We start from the raw sequence: 10,716 nt of genomic DNA, 5'->3' as shown, positions 1-10,716 counted from the left end.
AAACTAGCTGTCGGACATCCCTCTCTCAATCCGGGCCTGCTGGCTCCTAACCGCTCATCTGCCTGACTGCCTTCTCACCCCTAACCACTTGCCTGCCTGCCTGATTGCCCCTAACCACTTGCCTGCCTGCCTAATCACCCCTAACCCCTCTGCCTGCTTGCCTGATCAGCCCTAACCTCTCGCCTGCCTGCCTAATCACCCCTAACCACTCACCTGCCTGCCTGGTCACCCTTAACCACTCTGCCTGATCACCCCTAACTCCTCGCCTGCCTGTCTGATCACCCTTAATTGCCTCTGCCTGGCCCCCGCTGCTGTGGCTTCATCCAGAATGTCATCCAGAAGGATGTCCGAAATGATGTCTGGAAGGTCATTTGGCTGTCTGGTCTAATTAGTATATTCAGCTTTTATTATTATAGATTCTGTGGCTCCCTCCCCAGTCTATGACTGGTGACTCTAACAGTATCCTGCTCATGGCCTTATGGCCACCTGACTTTTCACTGTCAGAGGATAAGTTTCTGTAAGGGCCCAGTAACATATTAGGAGCTGTTTTTGCAATAACAGTATAGAGTTCTCTGCTGCTGATGCCTTTATCTTGTTCTAGAGCACTAAGGATTGTGTTCTTTCTTCATCATTGGGATGTGTAGGAGATTTACCTGCCTTCTTTCTCTACCACAGACAAGTCCAATGCCACGCGAGTTCCCAGGTTGTATGAGCCAAGAAGCAGGGCTGCTTGTATTATAGTCTAGGCCTGCTGCAGTACCTTCTTTTGCTCTGGGCCCCACTCAAAGCTAGCAGCTTTCTGTATCACCAATGAATGGATCACAGTGGGATTGCTAAGTGTAGGATATGTAGCCTCCAAAACTCAACAAAGCCAAGTGCCTTTTGTTTCTCAGTAGTAGGTGTTTTAAGGAGCAATAAACTATCTTTTACTTTGGAGGAGGGATCTGGGCCATGCCTCAGATCACTGGACCCTTCAAAACTTTATCAAGATTACAAATCCCTGAATATGGTGTTTCTTTAGAATGCACGTCCAGAATGCACATGCCTTTTATCAAGGCATCCAGAATATTTGCTACTTTGTTGAGCATTGGGTCAAATTAGCATGATTTCACCAACTTATCATGGAGACAAAGATGCAGCCTATGAACCGTGAGATGTAAGAAATGTTTCACAAAAAAGCTCACAATGCTATTAGCCATATTTTTGCTCTAAAATATTTAAAGTATGAACTTAAGTTGCCATTTATAATATGTGATAATTTGCCTTTTAAAAAATGATGTGCCTTATTGAAGAACAGGGGGAGTTCCCTAATCACACACACCGGACAGCTAAAATAGCCTTCTTCAATGTGTTTAACAACTGACCTTTGTGTTGTGTGATTCCTTCAATGACCATTATCAGCCTATGTTATATGTTCAGAGTTATAAGGTCCAAATATATTCGTGATGTGATTCAATGTTTTTTGTATCCTGAACATACCTACTACCCCTAGTCAATCTAAATGGATTCAGGAGAAGGAAGTTTCCAGTTAAAAGCAGAATCCTGTGCTTCCAGCAGGGTTTGAATCATACAATCACAAATCAGGCAGCTCTCAAACAGAGAGAGGCCCTTTTACTTCTAAGAAGCTGGGGGAAGAGCTGTTCAAATGAAATATTAATAATAATTATTGCCAATAATAATAATAGCTCCAATAAAACACTCCACAAATACTACAAAACGTGGATAATCTCTTCTTTGCGACATTGGACTGGTGACAGAAATAGGTTATGGAATAGACTTGATGTTGAACCTTGATAACAAAGATCCAACCAAGCACCGTTTTTAAGTAATGCAAAGATAATTGCTTCAATTGAAAAATTTTTAGTCACATTTTATAATCTATACTAATAATAGCCTAGGGCCGTCACAACCTAAATGACCAGACAAACGACTGGTCACCAGGAAGTTCATGGAGCACCTCTTGGTCCCTCCCCTGCAGCCTGCAGGCTCCTATCACAGCAAGGCTGGAGGCAGGTGGGTGGGCGAGGCGGCGGGGGGGGGGGGCAGAGCGAGGGGGGGGGCAAGGTCATTAGCCCAGAGAGAGGCCTGGAGAGAGAGGCAGGGCCTGATCCGCAGCCACCCCAGCTGCTGGCGTGGCTCAGAGAGAGAGACAGGCAGGGCCTGATCCGCAGCAGGGCCAATCTGGATTTCCTAGAAGAGCCAATGGCTGCCTAGGAGGCGGAGCTTTTGATGCTGACTGGCATAGAAACTGACCAATCAGAACCAAATCTGGGTGAACTGCGAAGGCAGAACCTAAGGTGGGGGCTGAGGAAGGGTATTAAGGGCAACAGCTGTTTGGTGTAAGGTGTAAGAAAGCGGTTCCATTTTTTAATGACCGGTTTGGCAGCATAGTGCATATGGTTGGCTATCAGTCCAGATATAGGGATTATGTATTTTTGTCTGCCAAGAGCATTTCCTCCTGCTGAAAATGGCTTTCCCTCCCCTCGTGCCACCCATTTAAGCAATCCTATCCTATATAATCTATCTATACTACTAAAAGGGTAATATGCTAATTAGACTGGGTCGACTGGCCATCTTCTGGACGTCCGACTTCCTTCTGGACAAAGCCATGGTGGTGGGGGCCGAGGCAGAGGCAGTTAGGGGCGATCAGGTCGGCAGGGGAAGGCAGTTGGGGGTGACCAGGCTGGCAGGGAAGGGCAGTTGGGGGCAATCAGGCTGGCAGGGGAGGGAAGTTGGGGGAGACCAGGCTGGCAGGGGAGGGCAGTTGGGGGTGAGATCAGGCGGCAGTGGAGGGCAGTTGGGGGCGAGATCAGGCCTGCAGGGGAGGGTCGTTGGGGGCAACCAGGCTGGCAGGGGAGCAGTTAGGGGTGATCAGGCAGGCAGGCAGAGAGGTTAGGGGTGATCAGGCAGGCAGGCAGAGGGATTAGGGGGAATCAGGCAGGCAGAGTGGTTAGGGATGAGCAGGCAGGCAGGCAGGTGAGCGGTTAGGAGCCAGTGGTCCCAGATTGCGAGAAGGATGTCTGACTGCCAGTTTAGGCCCAATCCCTAAACCGGCAGTTGGACATCCCTCAAGGGGTCCCCAATTGGAAAGAGTGCAGTTTGGCCGTGTATGAATTTCATGCACCGGGCCTCTATTAAAAATATAAAATAACCCTAACTGGTTTGGCTCAGTGAATAGAGCATCTGCCCGTGGACTAAAGGGTCTCTGGTTGACTCCGGTTAAGGGCATATACCCTGGTTGCAGGTTTGATTCCCCAGTAGGGGGCATGCAGGAGGCAGCTGATAGATGTTTCTCTCTAATTGAATGTTTCTAACTCTATCCCTGTTCCTTCCTCTTTGTAAAATCAATAAAAATATATTTTAAAAAATATATATTTAAAATCTTGATCTATTTAATTATTAACAAAATAAAGATGGCTTAAGTTCTAGAATTTGCCATTTCTATTTTAAATTAAAAATATAAATCTCCTTTTGGTACTTTCTTGCTACAGTTAATATGTTCTGCTGTCTGTTGTGACCCAAGCACCCTAATGCCTTTTCATTACCCTGGTGTCCACTCGATCATTATCCTTCAAAAAGCCTTTTGTGATGATGGGAGTGGAGAAGCAGGGTCTCAGGAGCTGGTGGGTGTGTGTAGGACACCTGGGTTGGAACCTCCTTTTTATCATTTTCTCCCAGTGAGTCTGGGCAAGTTCCTCAACCTCCCTTAGTGTCCACTTTCTAGGTTTAGTACAGGGGCAGAGCCCCAGTTTCTTGGGGGATAAGGCAGCCATGCGAAATTAATGGGAGCCATTCATGTTTGCTAGGTATCTGCCAAGTCTGTGAGAGGAAAGACCCTGTCCAGGAGTGGAGCGGCAGGATGTGGAGCCCCGGCCTCTGCTCCCCCGGAACATCTTGCTCTGGACTCCATCCTCACTCTGCCTGAGTGCTTCGTTTCCCCTGTCCCCACGCTGCTCGACTGTGCCATGGCTGTGGTGCTGTCTCCATGAGCGTCAGGACAGCCAGCTATTGTCTCTTCCCTGCGTTTGTCTTCATAGCTATGCCTTCAAACTGCCTGGCAAACCTCTCTCTCTCTCTCTCTCTCTCTCTCTCTCTCTCTCTCTCTCTCCCTCCCTCCCCTCCTGCAGCCCCCCGCCCCCCCCACAGGACTGAAGGGCATCTACACACACACACACACACACACACACACACACACACACACTCACTGCTGCAGGCAGCCCTGAGCCCTAGCCCTATGTGGACATTCTCTCAGCTGAGGAGTCACCTCATGCAAGGCCCTGTGGTCCTGGGCTAGACTGCATCCAGGGACTGGTTGGTGTGCGGGGAAGGCCGTGCTAGAACTACTCTTCTCTGTTACCCTTCTTGCCCGACTCCCTCCCCAACCAGGATTTCCCTACTCTGAGCCCCTTTTATGAAGCTGCCCTGCCAGCATCGTTTTTGGAAAAGTTCTTGGGCCAAAATCTCTGTTCCTGATCTTCAGATGTCAAAGCTCCGTCTTGCCTGTTTTGTTTCCCATGGGGAAGGAAAGGGCGAGAGCGAGAGACTCCCAAAGAGAAGAGGGAAAGGGAAGGGTAGGGAGCAGGAGAAGAATCAACCTGTGGCCTGCAAAGCCCATCCTTGTCTCAGAGAGGGAATGCGCTCCCACCTCCAGGCAGGGGATCCAGGTCAGCTCTGTCTGCTTGTGTGCTTTCCTATATTTTTAGGATGTTTTTTCTGCAACAGAGCTAAGGACGCAGAGGAGGAAGACCCAGGGCTGGCAGGCGGATCTCCTCTCCCTCCTTCCGTCCCCGAGCGGGGCACAGTCCGAGGGTGGCTGTGGGCAGAGGAAGTGAGACCAAACCTTGCCGAGGAGCTCAAAGCCAGGATTCCTGGCAGAGCAGATTCCCCTATTCTTCGCTTCCAGCCCCAAATCCCACGCTTACTCACTTCACAGCACCTACTTTTAACCTGCCAAATGCCACTAAACCTGCAAATTAAACCTCTGATTACAGATTTCCTTTTGATGTAAAAAAATGTGGGGATTTTTAAAATGTAATTATTCATACACTAAGATTTTAATTGTGCTGCTTTTCTCCCCCTCACCGTTGTTTTTTTGTTGGTCTTTTTTTTTTTTTTTCCCCCAGGGCAGGGTGATTCCCCCATGCGGGCCTGCCCAGGCAGTGCCGGGCAGCCTGGCGGGCGGGGCGCAGAGAGGACCCAGCAAGAGCTGTCTGCAAATCTGGATGCTGGGAGAGGCTGCTAGGGTCTGGGCAGCAGCTGGCCCTGGGCCTCCACCTGCAGCCTCCCGACCTCAGCAACAAAATGACAACCAAATGCCAGGCCACAGTGTGATATCCCAAGTCATGCTCGATGCCCTTGGCGCTGGGACTCATAAAATTCTCTGGGTGGAAGGTCCGAAACCGCCTTGAAAGGGCGCAAGGGACCCGGCCTGGGCTGCCCACTGTCTTCTAGCCTGCTCCAGCCTTCCCTCCTGAGCTGCAATGAGACTGACCTTTTTTTTTTTTTTTAATTTACCATTTTAAACATCTTTAAGGCCATAATTCAGTGGCCTTAAGTACATTCACAATGTTGTGCAACCTCATCACTATCCATTTTCAGAATTTTCCATAATCTCAAACTAAAATCCTGGACCCATTAAACACTAACTCCCCATTCTCTCTTCCCTTGAACCGCCCCCCCCCCCCGCCCCAACCCCTCCCTGGAGGCAACCACTACTGTCTTTTTGTCTCTGTGATCTATCGTATGTATCTCATGAAAGTAGAATCATATGACATTTGTCCTTTGGTGTCTGCCTCTGTCACTGAGCATAATGTCCTCAAGGCTTGTCCAATGTTCTGATGTCTATCAAGATTTCCTTTCTTCTTAGGCTGGTTAATATTCCATTGTATGGATATACCACATCTTGTTTATCTATTCATCTGTCCACAGACACTTGGGTAACTTCCTCCTTTTGGCTACTATGAATAATGCTGCTACGAACATGGGTGTGCAAATAGCTGTTCAGGTTTCTGCTTTTAATTGTTTGGGGTACGTACTTAGAAGTGAAATTGCTGGATCACATAGTACAGACTAATCTTTTAAACATGCAAACTAAACCATTTTGTTCCAAGCTTCTCTTGGGGCCCCCAGGGTCTGCATGATGGGGTTCCTGCCACACTCAGGTTGTTCATCTCACCACACTGTCCCCTTGCACATCCTACCACAACCACATTGACCTCCTCGGGGTTCTCAAACATCCAAGCACATCCCACCCCTAAACTTCTGCTCTGGCTTCTGACTTCCCCCCGGAATGCTCTTGAGCTTGGCTATTCTTGGGGTGGCAGCTCCTCAGAGAGCATTCCCTGACCAACCCCCTGTGGCTGGTCCTGCCCCTCCCGTCTCCACCACATCTTCACCCTTTGCTTATTTTCCTCCACAGCCTATCACAGTCTGGAATTACCTTGCTTATTTATTTCTCTCCTAGGAGCCCAGAGCGCTAATTCACGGGGCGCCGCCTACCCACCTGCAGCCCAGCCTGGACACCCGAACCTGTCCACGCAGAGCTCCGGCGCCTGGCCCAGCCCCCAAACCCTCTGGCCTTTTCTGGCCGCTTCAAGCCCCGCCCTCAGTCCCTCGAGCGGCCTCGGGCTGGTCCTGCCTTCTCTGGGCGCCTCCCCACTTGCTCCCACCCTGTCTCCGGAGCAACGTGGTCATGGCCCAGAGGAGAGCGTGGAAGCCTCCCGCCTGCTGCGCTGTGCTCCTTCCCCTGGCAGGTGGGCCGCGGGGCACTCAGAGTGGGAGCGGTGGGTGGCGAAGGACTCTCACCCCTGCCCTCCCCTGCATGGGATGGTCCCACCTGCTCCGGGCACCTCCCCGCTTCCACCCTGTCTCCGGAGCAATGCCCCAGCTAATATGCTAATGACCTGGTCGTTACCCATTAGGGCGTATCGACCATTAGCATATTAGCTCTTTATTAGTATAGATTGCCTGTCCCTGCCTTCCCCGAAATGAAAGCTCCAGAGACACAGGTACTTTATCTGTTCTCTCTCTGAGCCTAAAACCAAACCTGACTTATAGCCTGTGATCCTTAAAAGAGTGTTGAATGAGTGGAACCAAGTCCATGCCTTTCCATGTCTGTAGAGTGGGCTGCACATGGACTTTGGGCCTTAGACTAAGCATGGGTATTTTCCAGGAACATAACATTATTTGAAGACTTGAGGGGAAAATGTTATATTTATATTTACTAAGACAAAAAAGGTAGTTTAAGGAATATATTAATTTCCTGGGGCTGCCATAACTACCACTAACTGTGTGGCCCAAACAACAGAAATGTATTGTCTCCCAGGTATGGAGGCTGGGAGTCTGAGATCACAGTGCGCAGGGCTGGTTTCCCCTGAGGCCGCTCTCCTTGACTTGCAGAGGGCACTTTCCTCCCTGTGTCCTCACATGGCCTCCCACTGTACATTGGCTGTGTCCTAATCTCTTCTCATAACCACACCCATCATATTGGATTAGGGTCCACCCTAATTACCCATTTTTATTTTAATTACCTTTTAAAAGACCTTATCTCCAAATACAGTTACATTCTCAAGTATTGGGGTTTTGAACTTTAACATAGGTATAGTTGGAAGGAGAGCAACCTATTTGGTCCATGACAGCTGAGAAGTATTCTCTTAGCCAACTACCCTTTGGCAATGTACTTGAGTCACGGCCTCTAGGAAGCCTTTATTAACTGCCCCATACTGCACCAGTGACTCCCCTTCCCAACCACCAAGAAAATTACGTGGTGTTCCCACCAATTCATGTGTGCATGTGTGCATGTGTGCATGTGTGTGTACACAGGTCTTCTGGCAACTACTGGGGAGCAGGGCTACCTTCTTCAGCAGGACACCTCCTCATGCCTGGCATAGTACCTGACACATGGTAGGGGCTTTATAAAAACTAAATGTTCAGCTGGCCACTGACACCAAAGCCCAACATGCCCTCCCCTGACAGAGTTGTCAGAGCCCCGGGAGTGAGGACCGGGAAGGTCACAGAGAACGTGGGCCAACCCTACTAGGCACAGATCAGGGCCCTGCAGGGAGGGGGCGAGCGATGTCTGAGGGCGCCAGTGAGAGAGCAGCAGGAGCAGGAATGGGGCCTTCTGACATGCAGGCCATGCCTCTGCCCCAAGCACTGGCCTCAAGGCCCAGAGCCATCTGCTCCACTCCTGGGACTGATTGCAACCCAATCCCACATGCCAGCTTGCTTACGGGCATGCTGGCTTGCTGAGAGAATCCCCTACGTCATAGAAAGGTGATCAATTCTCAAAGAATTTGTAGTAGAAGGGAAGATTCCTGGTCCTAACCGGCCAGAGGCAGGCCCATCCTTTCCTGGGTGGAGCTGCCAGGCGGCTGGTGCTGGCAGGGCTCGTGGTCGCCATGGTGAGCATCGTCCCCACAGCCTGTCCTCAGGGAAGCCCAGGAGGTTGGATGCACTCAGATGTTTCCCCTGAAAGTGGAGCCGTACCATAAACGTTGAACTTCAATACGCTTGCACATTCCATTTCTCTTTTCATCAAGCTGAGACTAGATTCAGGTTCCATCCAATTTGCTTATTTACAATACTAGAGGCCCAGTGCACAAAATTTGTGCATGGGGGTGTGTGTCCCTCAGCCCAGCCTGTGCCCTCTCACAATCTGAGACCCCTTGGGTAGGGTCCCTAGGCCTGGCTGACGATCAGGGCCTATCGGGGCTTTCCTTCCTCCGGCTGCCAGCAGCTGGCCCCACCCCCGCCGCTGCCACTGCTTGCCATCTGTGTAGCGCTGCCCCCCTCTTCCCCCACCACCAGTCATCTCCCTCTGTGAGCTACAGGCATGGGGTGCGATCGCTGGCTGGCCCCGCACACCGCCACAGCATCTCTGGCCGGTGGCCCGGGCCTCCCTTTGTGAAGAGATCAATTGCGGGGCCCCCAGATCGATCGCCGCCTAGAGGAAGGCCCCACCCAGGGAGGCCCCGCCCACCCACTGTAGGCCTGCTGACCGGGTAGCCTGGGCCTCCCTCTTTAGGGCGATCGCGGAGGCCCCCCCATCAATCGCCTCACTGGCCAGTGGCATGGGCCTCCCTCTTTGGGGCAATTGCGGGGCCCCCCCATCGATCGCCCCACAGAGGGTGGCCTGGGCCAATTGCATTGCACCTGCCTTGGCTGGCCTGGCACCAGTGTATGTCATAGCGTGGCCGTACAGAAGGTCATCTGGATGGTCCTTCTGTTGTTCGGTCGTTCGGTCGTTCGGTCGATTTGCATATTATGCTTTTATTATTATAGATTTGCATTGCCTTACCATTTTATTTATTAACCACTTGCACTGTCCCATCTTCCACACTGCCACCAAAGTATTCTAGAGCATTAATCTGTCACTTCAGTCCCTTTCCCCATCATTCAACCTCCCGCCCCGCCGACCACGCCACCACCCCTAGGGATAAACCACAGACTCCCTAGAAGAACAGCGAGGAAGTCCTTCCTGACATGGCCTGCTTTCCTCCTCACACACACTCTCTCATGAGGACACCGCTATCTGCAGGTACAGAAAATTCAGCTAACAGGTATCTAGATAAAACTCTCCCATTGTCCTGGAGGGAGCTCAGTGCTGCTCTGGTCAGAGGGTCACAGTATCGCTGAGTCCCAGGGCCTTGCTCACGCTCTACTCTGCCATCTTCCAGGGAACAAGATGGCTGCAGTGGCTCCAGGTGGATCTGCTTCCCACGCCAATGTCAAGAGGCGAAACCAATCCTGAGTAAGCTTTCCCTGGAGCTTCATGGGCCAGGAGCAGGTGACAGCCCCTTTCAGAGACTGGCATGAGGAATGGAGAACCAGGATTGGTCTATACCAGCCTGCACTTCCCTGCAGCCCAGGGCTCATCGCAACCCTCATGTTTCCTTGGAAACATTCCCCACCCCTAACAGGGCTTCATGATTGCTTCTCATCTAGTCACTCAGCATCATTCATTGAGCATTTGGAGGTGCTGAGCACAGGAGATATGGCAGTAAACAAACAGACACTGTGCTGCCTTCCTCCTGTTCTGTTTCTATGATAGTAATGCACATACTTAGTATATTTTGTGGAGTATATGACACTGGGTATCTCTCTGAGCCTCAGTTTCTTCATGTATAAAAGGGGGCAATAATGTCCACTTTATTGTTGCAAAACTTAAAGATAGTGAGCATAAAGCACCCAGGATGTGCCCAGTTGATGCCAAGAAATGGTAATTCCTAAAATATTTGTTTTCCCCATCTGAGGGATGACTTTCTTGTGCTGGGAACTATTTTGACAGTCTGGAGCATTTTCAAATGCATTAAATAAAATACATGGGATAAGAAAGGAAACCAACTATATCAAAAGACTATTATCAAAATAGTTAAAAATATTTATAATATAGAAGTATGTTCCTTATTGATAAATAACAACATAGTGTCAGATCTGATATTATTATCTAATATTATTTCAAAGGCGTGATGGTGGAGACCTGCACCTGCTACAGCCCCAGGGGCAGCGCCTGCCTCCACACTGCTGACCACGTCCCAGGCTGATGGGGGCAAGTTGTTTGTCACCAACATTCATATTTTAAGCAAGTGCTTACTTTCAGATACAGGCTGGGGCAAGTAAAGATGCAGTTCTTCCTAGTAAGGTCTCAGCCCCACCCCCACTCCCATTCTTTCCGTGGACCCTTTGGGAGCTAAGGGACCTCAAATTAAAAACCTG

Source organism: Cnephaeus nilssonii, assembly GCF_951640355.1.
Source record: "Cnephaeus nilssonii genome assembly, chromosome: 7".
NCBI classification, from domain to species: domain Eukaryota; kingdom Metazoa; phylum Chordata; class Mammalia; order Chiroptera; family Vespertilionidae; genus Cnephaeus; species Cnephaeus nilssonii.
Note: the sequence above shows the minus strand (reverse complement) of the source record.